At 40.0% G+C, this 13478-nt stretch overlaps 1 protein-coding gene across 1 annotated transcript in view; it reads left to right on the plus strand.

Annotated features, from left to right (window-relative positions):
- Positions 1-13478, plus strand: part of LOC139581958 (cis-aconitate decarboxylase-like) — a 37664-nt gene that overhangs the window by 11390 nt on the left and 12796 nt on the right. The window lies entirely within an intron of this gene.

Below are 13478 nucleotides of genomic sequence, written 5' to 3' on the forward strand. Positions count from 1 at the left end.
TGATCTAGTATCCTGATCTAGTAACCTGATCTAGTATCCTTATCTAGTAACCTAGAATAGTATCCTGATCTAGTAACCTGATCTAGTATCCTGATCTAGTAACCTAGAATAGTATCCTGATCTAGTAACCTGATCTAGTAACCTGATCTAGTAACCTGATCTAGTATCCTGATCTAGTATCCTGATATAGTAACCCGATCTAGTAACCCGGTCTAGTATCCTGATCTAGTAACCTGATCTAGTATCCTGATCTAGTAACCTAGTCTAGTTTCCTGATCTAGTATCCTGATCTAGTAACCTGATCTAGTAACCTGATCTAGTATCCTGATCTAGTATCCTGATCTAGTAACCTGATCTAGTAACCTGATCTAGTATCCTGATCTAGTATCCTGATCTAGTAACCTGATCTAGTAACCTGATCTTGTATTCATATCTAGTAACCTGATCTAGTAACCTGATCTAGTATCCCGATCTAGTAACCCGATCTAGTAACCCGGTCTAGTATCCTGATCTAGTAACCTGATCTAGTAACCTGATCTAGTTACCTGATAAAGTAACCTGATCTAGTATCCTGATCTAGTAGCCTAGTCTAGTAACCTGATCTAGTAACCTGATCTAGTAGCCTGACTAGTAACCTAGTCTAGTAACCTAATCTAGCATCCTGATCTAGTAACCTGATCTAGTAACCTAGTCTAGTAACCTGATCTAGTAACCTGATCTAGTAGCCTGATCTAGTAGCCTGATCTTGTAGCCTGACCTAGTAACCTGATCTAGTAACCTGATCTAGTAGCCTGATCTAGTATCCTGATCTAGTAACCTGATCTAGTATCCTGATCTAGTAACCTGGTCTAATATCCTGATCTAGAAACCTGATCTAGTAACCCGATCTAGTAACCTAGTCTAGTAACCTGATCTAGTAACCTGTTCTAGAATCCTGATCTGGTAACCTAGTCAGTAGCCTGATCTAGTAGCCTGATCTAGTATCCTGATCTAGTATCCTTATCTAGTACCCTGACTAGTAACCTGATCTAGTAACCTAGTCTAGTAACCTGATCTAGTGTCCTGATCTAGTATCCTGATCTAGTAACCTGATCTAGTAACCCTGTCTAGTTTCCTGATCTAGTATCCTGATCTAGTAACCTGATCTAGTAACCTGATCTAGTAGCCTGATCTAGTAGTAACATGAACTAGTATCCTGATCTAGTAACCTGATCTAGTAGCCTAATCTAGTAACCTAGCCTAGTATCCTGATCTAGTAACCCGATCTAGTATCCTGATCTAGTATCCTGATCTAGTAACCTAGTCTAGTAACCTGATCTAGTAACCTGATCTAGTAACCTGATCTAGTATCCTGATCTAGTAACCTGATCAAATAACCTGATCTAGTAACCTGATCTAGTAACCTGGTCTAGTATCTTGATCTGGTAACCTGATCTAGTATCCTGATCTAGTAACCTGATCTAGTAACCTGATCTTGTAACCTGATCTAGTATCCTGATCTAGTAACCTGATCTAGTATCCTGATCTACTAACCCGATCTAGTTACCTGGTCTAGTATCCTGATCTAGTAGCCTGATCTAGTAACCCGATCTAGTAACCTAGTCTAGTAACCTGATCTAGTGTCATGATCTAGTAACCTGATCTAGTAACCTGATCTAGAATCCTGATCTGGTAACCTAGTCAGTAGCCTGATCTAGTAGCCTGATCTAGTATCCTGATCTAGTATCCTGATCTAGTATCCTGATCTAGTACCCTGACTAGTAACCTGATCTAGTAACATGATCTAGTAACCTAGTCTAGTAACCTGATCTAGTGTCCGGATCTAGTATCCTGATCTAGTAACCTGATCTAGTAACCTATTCTAGTATCCTGATCTAGTATCCTGATCTAGTAACCTGATCTAGTAACCTGATCTAGTAACCTGATCTAGTAACCTGGTCTAGTATCCTGATCTAGTAACCTTTTCTAGAATCCTGATCTAGTAACCTAGTCTAGTAACCTGATCTAGTAACCTGATTTAGTAACCTGGTCTAGTATCCTGATCTAGTAACCTTTTCTAGTATCCTGATCTAGTAACCTAGTCTAGTAACCTGATCTAGTAACCTGATCTAGTAACCTGATCTAGTTACCTGATAAAGTAACCTGATCTAGTATCCTGATCTAGTAGCCTAGTCTAGTAACCTGATCTAGTAACCTGATCTAGTAGCCTGACTAGTAACCGAGTCTAGTAACCTGATCTAGCATCCTGATCTAGTAACCTGATCTAGTAACCTAGTCTAGTAACCTGATCTAGTAACCTGATCTAGTAACCTGATCTAGTAGCCTGATCTTGTAGCCTGGCCTAGTAACCTGATCTAGTAACCTGATCTAGTATTCTGATCTAGTAACCTGATCTAGTAACCTGATCTAGTATCCTGATCTAGTAACCTGATCTAATAACCTGATCTAGTAACCTGATCTAGTAACCTGATCTAGTAACCTGGTCTAGTATCTTGATCTGGTAACCTGATCTAGTATCCTGATCTAGTAACCTGATCTAGTAACCTGATCTAGTTACCTGATAAAGTAACCTGATCTAGTATCCTGATCTAGTAGCCTAGTCTAGTAACCTGATCTAGTAACCTGATCTAGTAGCCTGACTAGTAACCTAGTCTAGTAACCTGATCTAGCATCCTGATCTAGTAACCTGATCTAGTAACCTAGTCTAGTAACCTGATCTAGTAACCTGATCTAGTAACCTGATCTAGTAGCCTGATCTAGTAGCCTGATCTTGTAGCCTGACCTAGTAACCTGATCTAGTAACCTGATCTAGTAGCCTGATCTAGTATCCTGATCTAGTAACCTGATCTAGTATCCTGATCTAGTAACCTGGTCTAGTATCCTGATCTAGTAACCCGATCTAGTAACCTAGTCTAGTAACCTGATCTAGTGTCATGATCTAGTAACCTGATCTAGTAACCTGTTCTAGAATCCTGATCTGGTAACCTAGTCAGTAGCCTGATCTAGTAGCCTGATCTAGTATCCTGCTCTAGTATCCTTATCTAGTACCCTGACTAGTAACCTGATCTAGTAACCTAGTCTAGTAACCTGATCTAGTGTCCTGATCTAGTATCCTGATCTAGTAACCTGATCTAGTAACCCTGTCTAGTTTCATGATCTAGTATCCTGATCTAGTAACCTGATCTAGTAACCTGATCTAGTAGCCTGATCTAGTAGTAACATGAACTTGTATCCTGATCTAGTAACCTGATCTAATAGCCTAATCTAGTAACCTAGCCTAGTATCCTGATCTAGTAACCCGATCTAGTAACCTGATCTAGTATCCTGATCTAGTAACCTAGTCTAGTAACCTGATCTAGTAACCTGATCTAGTAACCTGATCTAGTATCCTGATCTAGTAACCTGATCTAATAACCTGATCTAGTAATCTGATCTAGTAACCTGGTCTAGTATCTTGATCTGGTAACCTGATCTTGTAACCTGATCTAGTATCCTGATCTAGTAACCTGATCTAGTATCCTGATCTACTAACCCGATCTAGTTACCTGGTCTAGTATCCTGATCTAGTAGCCTGATCTAGTAACCCGATCTAGTAACCTAGTCTAGTAACCTGATCTAGTGTCATGATCTAATAACCTGATCTAGTAACCTGATCTAGAATCCTGATCTGGTAACCTAGTCAGTAGCCTGATCTAGTAGCCTGATCTAGTATCCTGATCTAGTATCCTGATCTAGTATCCTGATCTAGTACCCTGACTAGTAACCTGATCTAGTAAAATGATCTAGTAACCTAGTCTAGTAACCTGATCTAGTGTCCTGATCTAGTATCCTGATCTAGTAACCTGATCTAGTAACCTAGTCTAGTATCCTGATCTAGTATCCTGATCTAGTAACCTGATCTAGTAACCTGATCTAGTAACCTGATCTAGTAGCCTGACTAGTAACCGAGTCTAGTAACCTGATCTAGCATCCTGATCTAGTAACCTGATCTAGTAACCTGATCTAGTAACCTAGTCTAGTAACCTGATCTAGTAACCTGATCTAGTAACCTGATCTAGTAGCCTGATCTAGTAGCCTGATCTTTAGCCTGGCCTAGTAACCTGATCTAGTAACCTGATCTAGTATTCTGATCTAGTAACCTGATCTAGTAATCTGATCTAGTATCCTGATCTAGTAACCTGATCTAATAACCTGATCTAGTAACCTGATCTAGTAACCTGATCTAGTAACCTGGTCTAGTATCTTGATCTGGTAACCTGATCTAGTATCCTGATCTAGTAACCTGATCTAGTTACCTGATAAAGTAACCTGATCTAGTATCCTGATCTAGTAGCCTAGTCTAGTAACCTGATCTAGTAACCTGATCTAGTAGCCTGACTAGTAACCTAGTCTAGTAACCTGATCTAGCATCCTGATCTAGTAACCTGATCTAGTAACCTAGTCTAGTAACCTGATCTAGTAACCTCATCTAGTAAACTGATCTAGTAGCCTGATCTAGTAGCCTGATCTTGTAGCCTGACCTAGTAACCTGATCTAGTAACCTGATCTAGTAGCCTGATCTAGTATCCTGATCTAGTAACCTGATCTAGTATCCTGATCTAGTAACCTGGTCTAGTATCCTGATCTAGAAACCTGATCTAGTAACCCGATCTAGTAACCTAGTCTAGTAACCTGATCTAGTGTCATGATCTAGTAACCTGATCTAGTAACCTGTTCTAGAATCCTGATCTGGTAACCTAGTCAGTAGCCTGATCTAGTAGCCTGATCTAATATCCTGCTCTAGTATCCTTATCTAGTACCCTGACTAGTAACCTGATCTAGTAACCTAGTCTAGTAACCTGATCTAGTGTCCTGATCTAGTATCCTGATCTAGTAACCTGATCTAGTAACCCTGTCTAGTTTCATGATCTAGTATCCTGATCTAGTAACCTGATCTAGTAACCTGATCTAGTAGCCTGATCTAGTAGTAACATGAACTTGTATCCTGATCTAGTAACCTGATCTAATAGCCTAATCTAGTAACCTAGCCTAGTATCCTGATCTAGTAACCCGATCTAGTATCCTGATCTAGTATCCTGATCTAGTAACCTAGTCTAGTAACCTGATCTAGTAACCTGATCTAGTAACCTGATCTAGTATCCTGATCTAGTAACCTGATCTAATAACCTGATCTAGTAACCTGATCTAGTAACCTGGTCTAGTATCTTGATCTGGTAACCTGATCTTGTAACCTGATCTAGTATCCTGATCTAGTAACCTGATCTAGTATCCTGATCTACTAACCCGATCTAGTTACCTGGTCTAGTATCCTGATCTAGTAGCCTGATCTAGTAACCCGATCTAGTAACCTAGTCTAGTAACCTGATCTAGTGTCATGATCTAATAACCTGATCTAGTAACCTGATCTAGAATCCTGATCTGGTAACCTAGTCAGTAGCCTGATCTAGTAGCCTGATCTAGTATCCTGATCTAGTATCCTGATCTAGTACCCTGACTAGTAACCTGATCTAGTAACATGATCTAGTAACCTAGTCTAGTAACCTGATCTAGTGTCCTGATCTAGTATCCTGATCTAGTAACCTGATCTAGTAACCTAGTCTAGTATCCTGATCTAGTATCCTGATCTAGTAACCTGATCTAGTATCCTGATCTAGTAACCTGATCAAATAACCTGATCTAGTAACCTGATCTAGTAACCTGGTCTAGTATCTTGATCTGGTAACCTGATCTAGTATCCTGATCTAGTAACCTGATCTAGTAACCTGATCTAGTAACCTGGTCTAGTATCCTGATGTAGTAACCTGATCGTAGTATCCTGATCTAGTAACCTGAGTCTAGTAACCTGATCTAGTAGCCTGATCTAGTATCCTGATCTTGTAACCTGATCTAGTATCCTGAGTCTAGTAACCTGATCTAGTATTCATGATCTAGTAACCTGATCTAGTAACCTGATCTAGTATCCTGATCTAGTAACCTGATTTAATAACCTGATCTAGTAACCTGATCTAGTAACCTGGTCTAGTATCTTGATCTGGTAACCTGATCTAGTATCCTGATTTAGTAACCTGATCTAGTAACCTGATCGTAGTAACCTGAGTCTAGTAACCTGATCTAGTGTCCGGATCTAGTATCCTGATCTAGTAACCCGATCTAGTTACCTGGTCTAGTATCCTGATCTAGTAGCCTGATCTAGTAGCCTGATCTAGTATACCTGCTCTAGTATCCTGATCTAGTAACCTGGTCTAGTATCCTGATCTAGTAACCTTTTCTAGAATCCTGATCTAGTAACCTAGTCTAGTAACCTGATCTAGTGACCTGATTTAGTAACCTGGTCTAGTAACCTGATCTAGTAACCTGTTCTAGTATCCTGATCTGGTAACCTAGTCTAGTAGCCTGATCTAGTAGCCTGATCTAGTATCCTGATCTAGTATACCTGATATAGTAACCTGAGTCTAGTATCCTGATCTAGTAGCCTAGTCTAGTAACCTGATCTAGTAACCTGATCTAGTAGCCTGACTAGTAACCGAGTCTAGTAACCTGATCTAGCGTCCTGATCTAGTATCCTGATCTAGTAACCTGAGTCTAGTAACCTGATCTAGTATCCTGATCTAGTAACCTGATCTAGTAACCTGATCTTGTAGCCTAACCTAGTAACCTGATCTAGTATCCTGATCTAGTATCCTGATCTAGTAGCCTGATCTAGTATACCTGCTCTAGTATCCTGATCTAGTAACCTGATCTAGTAACCTGATCTAGTAACCTGATCTAGTAACCTGATCTAGTACCCTGATCTAGTAGCCTGATCTGGTAACCTGAGCCTAGTACTCCTGATCTAGTAACCCGATCTAGTAACCTGATCTAGTATCCTGATCTAGTAACCTAGTCTAGTAACCTGATCTAGTAACCTGATCTAGTAGCCTGATCTAGTAACCTAGTCTAGTAACCTGATCTAGCATCCTGATCTAGTAACCTGATCTAGTAACCTAGTTCTAGTAACCTGATCTAGTAACCTGATCTAGTAACCTGATCTAGTAGCCTGATCTAGTATCCTGATCTTGTAACCTGATCTAGTAGCCTGACTAGTAACCTGATCTAGTAGCCTGATCTAGTAACCTGATCTAGTATCCTGATCTAGTAACCTGGTCTAGTATCCTGATCTAGTAACCCGATCTAGTAACCTAGTCTAGTAACCTGATCTAGTGTCATGATCTAGTAACCTGATCTAGTAACCTGTTCTAGAATCCTGATCTGGTAACCTAGTCAGTAGCCTGATCTAGTAGCCTGATCTAGTATCCTGCTCTAGTATCCTTATCTAGTACCCTGACTAGTAACCTGATCTAGTAACCTAGTCTAGTAACCTGATCTAGTGTCCTGATCTAGTATCCTGATCTAGTAACCTGATCTAGTAACCCTGTCTAGTTTCATGATCTAGTATCCTGATCTAGTAACCTGATCTAGTAACCTGATCTAGTAGCCTGATCTAGTAGTAACATGAACTTGTATCCTGATCTAGTAACCTGATCTAATAGCCTAATCTAGTAACCTAGCCTAGTATCCTGATCTAGTAACCCGATCTAGTAACCTGATCTAGTATCCTGATCTAGTAACCTAGTCTAGTAACCTGATCTAGTAACCTGATCTAGTAACCTGATCTAGTATCCTGATCTAGTAATCTGATCTAATAACCTGATCTAGTAATCTGATCTAGTAACCTGGTCTAGTATCTTGATCTGGTAACCTGATCTAGTAACCTGATCTAGTATCCTGATCTACTAACCCGATCTAGTTACCTGGTCTAGTATCCTGATCTAGTAGCCTGATCTAGTAACCCGATCTAGTAACCTAGTCTAGTAACCTGATCTAGTGTCATGATCTAATAACCTGATCTAGTAACCTGATCTAGAATCCTGATCTGGTAACCTAGTCAGTAGCCTGATCTAGTAGCCTGATCTAGTATCCTGATCTAGTATCCTGATCTAGTATCCTGATCTAGTACCCTGACTAGTAACCTGATCTAGTAACATGATCTAGTAACCTAGTCTAGTAACCTGATCTAGTGTCCTGATCTAGTATCCTGATCTAGTAACCTGATCTAGTAACCTAGTCTAGTATCCTGATCTAGTATCCTGATCTAGTAACCTGATCTAGTAACCTGATCTAGTAACCTGATCTAGTAGCCTGACTAGTAACCGAGTCTAGTAACCTGATCTAGCATCCTGATCTAGTAACCTGATCTAGTAACCTGATCTAGTAACCTAGTCTAGTAACCTGATCTAGTAACCTGATCTAGTAACCTGATCTAGTAGCCTGATCTAGTAGCCTGATCTTGTAGCCTGGCCTAGTAACCTGATCTAGTAACCTGATCTAGTATTCTGATCTAGTAACCTGATCTAGTAATCTGATCTAGTATCCTGATCTAGTAACCTGATCTAATAACCTGATCTAGTAACCTGATCTAGTAACCTGATCTAGTAACCTGGTCTAGTATCTTGATCTGGTAACCTGATCTAGTATCCTGATCTAGTAACCTGATCTAGTAACCTGATCTAGTTACCTGATAAAGTAACCTGATCTAGTATCCTGATCTAGTAGCCTAGTCTAGTAACCTGATCTAGTAACCTGATCTAGTAGCCTGACTAGTAACCTAGTCTAGTAACCTGATCTAGCATCCTGATCTAGTAACCTGATCTAGTAACCTAGTCTAGTAACCTGATCTAGTAACCTGATCTAGTAGCCTGATCTAGTAGCCTGATCTTGTAGCCTGACCTAGTAACCTGATCTAGTAACCTGATCTAGTAGCCTGATCTAGTATCCTGATCTAGTAACCTGATCTAGTATCCTGATCTAGTAACCTGGTCTAGTATCCTGATCTAGAAACCTGATCTAGTAACCCGATCTAGTAACCTAGTCTAGTAACCTGATCTAGTGTCATGATCTAGTAACCTGATCTAGTAACCTGTTCTAGAATCCTGATCTGGTAACCTAGTCAGTAGCCTGATCTAGTAGCCTGATCTAATATCCTGCTCTAGTATCCTTATCTAGTACCCTGACTAGTAACCTGATCTAGTAACCTAGTCTAGTAACCTGATCTAGTGTCCTGATCTAGTATCCTGATCTAGTAACCTGATCTAGTAACCCTGTCTAGTTTCATGATCTAGTATCCTGATCTAGTAACCTGATCTAGTAACCTGATCTAGTAGCCTGATCTAGTAGTAACATGAACTTGTATCCTGATCTAGTAACCTGATCTAATAGCCTAATCTAGTAACCTAGCCTAGTATCCTGATCTAGTAACCCGATCTAGTATCCTGATCTAGTATCCTGATCTAGTAACCTAGTCTAGTAACCTGATCTAGTAACCTGATCTAGTAACCTGATCTAGTATCCTGATCTAGTAACCTGATCTAATAACCTGATCTAGTAACCTGATCTAGTAACCTGGTCTAGTATCTTGATCTGGTAACCTGATCTTGTAACCTGATCTAGTATCCTGATCTAGTAACCTGATCTAGTATCCAGATCTACTAACCCGATTTAGTTACCTGGTCTAGTATCCTGATTCTAGTAACCTGATCTAGTGTCATGATCTAATAACCTGATCTAGTAACCTGATCTAGAATCCTGATCTGGTAACCTAGTCAGTAGCCTGATCTAGTAGCCTGATCTAGTATCCTGATCTAGTATCCTGATCTAGTACCCTGACTAGTAACCTGATCTAGTAACATGATCTAGTAACCTAGTCTAGTAACCTGATCTAGTGTCCTGATCTAGTATCCTGATCTAGTAACCTGATCTAGTAACCTAGTCTAGTATCCTGATCTAGTATCCTGATCTAGTAACCTGATCTAGTAACCTGATCTAGTAACCTGATCTAGTAACCTGATCTAGTAACCTGATCTAGTAACCTGATCTAGTAACCTGGTCTAGTATCCTGATGTAGTAACCTTTTCTAGTATCCTGATCTAGTAACCTAGTCTAGTAACCTGATCTAGTAGCCTGATCTAGTATCCTGATCTTGTAACCTGATCTAGTATCCTGATCTAGTAACCTGATCTAGTATTCTGATCTAGTAACCTGATCTAGTAACCTGATCTAGTATCCTGATCTAGTAACCTGATTTAATAACCTGATCTAGTAACCTGATCTAGTAACCTGGTCTAGTATCTTGATCTGGTAACCTGATCTAGTATCCTGATTTAGTAACCTGATCTAGTAACCTGATCTAGTATCCTGATCTAGTAACCTGATCTAGTATCCAGATCTACTAACCCGATCTAGTTACCTGGTCTAGTATCCTGATCTAGTAGCCTGATCTAGTAGCCTGATCTAGTATACTGCTCTAGTATCCTGATCTAGTAACCTGATCTAGTAACCTGATCTAGTAACCCGATCTAGTAACCTAGTCTAGTAATCTGATCTAGTGTCATGATCTAGTAACCTGATCTAGTAACCTGATCTAGAATCCTGATCTGGTAACCTAGTCAGTAGCCTGATCTAGTAGCCTGATCTAGTATCCTGATCTAGTATCCTGATCTAGTAACCTAGTCTAGTATCCTGATCTAGTAGCCTGACTAGTAACCTGATCTAGTAACCTGATCTATTAACCTAGTCTAGTAACCTGATCTAGTGTCCTGATCTAGTATCCTGATCTAGTAACCTGATCTAGTAACCTGATCTAGTATCCTGATCTAGTAACCTGATCTAGTAACCTGATCTAGTAACCTAGTCTAGTATCCTGATCTAGTATCCTGATCTAGTAGCCTGATCTAGTATACTGCTCTAGTATCCTGATCTAGTAACCTGATCTAGTAACCTGATCTAGTAACCTGATCTAGTAACCTGATCTAGTACCCTGATCTAGTAGCCTGATCTAGTAACCTAGCCTAGACTCCTGATCTAGTAACCCGATCTAGTAACCTGATCTAGTATCCTGATCTAGTAACCTAGTCTAGTAACCTGATCTAGTAACCTGATCTAGTAACCTGATCTAGTATCCTGATTTAGTAACCTGGTCTAGTATCCTGATCTAGTAACCTAGTCTAGTAACCTGATCTAGTAGCCTGATCTAGTATCCTGATCTTGTAACCTGATCTAGTAGCCTGACTAGTAACCTGATCTAGTAACCTGATCTAGTAAACTAGTCTAGTAACCTGATCTAGTGTCCTGATATAGTAACCTGATCTAGTAACCTGATCTAGTAACCTGATCTAGTATCCTGATCTAGTAACCTGATCTAATAACCTGATCCAGTAACCTAGTCTAGTATCCTGATCTAGTAACCTGATCTAGTAACCTGATCTAGTAGCCTGATCTAGTAACCTGATCTAGTATCCTGATCTAGTAACCTGATCCAGTAACCTGATCTAGTAACCTAATCTATTAACCTAGCCTAGTATCCTGATCTACTAACCCGATCTAGTTAACTGGTCTAGTATCCTGATCTAGTAGCCTGCCAAGTATCCTTATCTAGTAGCCTGATCTAGTACACTGCTCTAGTATCCTGATCTAGTAACCTGATCTAGTAACCTGATCTAGTAACCTGATCTAGTAACCTGATCTAGTAGCCTAATCTAGTAACCTAGCCTAGTTTCCTGATCTAGTAACCCGATCTAGTAACCCGATCTAGTAACCTAGTCTAGTAACCTGATCTAGTAACCTGATCTAGTAACCTGATTTAGTAACCTGATCTAGTAACCTGGTCTAGTATCCTGATCTAGTAACCTAGTCTAGTAACCTGATCTAGTAGCCTGATCTAGTATCCTGATCTTGTTTCCTGATCTAGTATCCTGATCTATTAACCTGATCTAGTATTCTGATCTAGTATTCTGATCTAGTAACCTGATCTAGTAACCTGATCTAGTAACCTGATCTAGTAACCTGATCTAGTAACCTGATGTAGTTTCCTGATCTATTAACCTAATCCAGTAACCTGATCTAGTAGCCTAATCTATTAACCTAGCCTAGTAACCTGATCTCGTATCCTGATCTACTAACCCGATCTAGTTACCTGGTCTAGTATCCTGATCTAGTAGCCTGACAAGTATCCTGATCTAGTAGCCTGATCTAGTATACTGCTCTAGTATCCTGATCTAGTATCCTGATCTAGAAACCTGATCTAGTAACCCGATCTAGTAACCTAGTCTAGTAACCTGATCTAGAATCCTGATCTGGTAACCTAGTCAGTAGCCTGATCTAGTAGCCTGATCTAGTATCCTGATCTAGTATCCTGATCTAGTAACCTAGTCTAGTATCCTGATCTAGTAGCCTAGTCTAGTAACCTGATCTAGTGTCCTGATCTAGTGTCCTGATCTAGTGTCCTGATCTAGTATCCTGATCTAGTAACCTGATCTAGTAACCTGATCTAGTAACCTGATCTAGTAACCTGATCTAGTAACCTGATCTAGTATCCTGATCTAGTATCCTGATCTAGTATCCTGATCTAGTAACCTGATCTAGTATCCTGATCTAGTAGCCTGATCTAGTAACCTGATCTAGTAACTTGATCTAGTAACCTGATCTAGTAGCCTGATCTAGTAACCTGATCTAGTAACCTGATCTAGTATCCTGATCTAGTAACCTGATCTAGTATCCTGATCTAGTAACCTGATCTAGTAACCTGATCTAGTAACCTGATCTAGTAACCTGATCTAGTAACCTGATCTAGTAGCCTGATCTAGTATCCTGATCGAGTAACCTGAGCTAGTAGCCTGATCTAGTAACCCGATCTAGTAACCCGGTCTAGTAGCCTGATCTAGTAGCCTGGTCTAGTATCCTGATCTAGTAACCTAGTCTAGTAGCCTGATCTAGTATCCTGATCTTGTAACCTGATCTAGTAACCTGATCTAGTATTCTGATCTAGTAACCTGATCTAGTAACCTGATCTAGTATCCTGATCTGGTAACCTGATCTAATAACCTGATCTAGTAACATGATCTAGTAACCTGATCGTGTAACCTGATCTAGTATCCTGATCTAGTAACCTGATCTAGTATCCAGATCTACTAACCTGATCTAGTTACCTGGTCTAGTATCCTGATCTAGTATCCTGACAAGTATCCCGATCTAGTAGCCTGATCTAGTATACTGCTCTAGTATCCTGATCTAGTAACCTGATCTAGTAACCTGATCTAGTAACCCGATCTAGTAACCTAGTCTAGTAATCTGATCTAGTGTCATGATCTAGTAACCTGATCTAGTAACCTGATCTAGAATCCTGATCTGGTAACCTAGTCAGTAGCCTGATCTAGTAACCTGATCTAGTAACCTGATCTAGTAGCCTGATCTAGTAACCTGATCTAGTATCCTGATCTAGTAACCTGATCCAGTAACCTGATCTAGTAACCTAATCTATTAACCTAGCCTAGTATCCTGATCTACTAACCCGATCTAGTTACCTGGTCTAGTATCCTGATCTAGTAGCCTGCCAAGTATCCTTATCTAGTAGCCTGATCTAGTATACTGCTCTAGTATCCTGATCT

Source organism: Salvelinus alpinus, chromosome 7 (genome assembly GCF_045679555.1).
Source record: "Salvelinus alpinus chromosome 7, SLU_Salpinus.1, whole genome shotgun sequence".
NCBI lineage: Eukaryota > Metazoa > Chordata > Actinopteri > Salmoniformes > Salmonidae > Salvelinus > Salvelinus alpinus.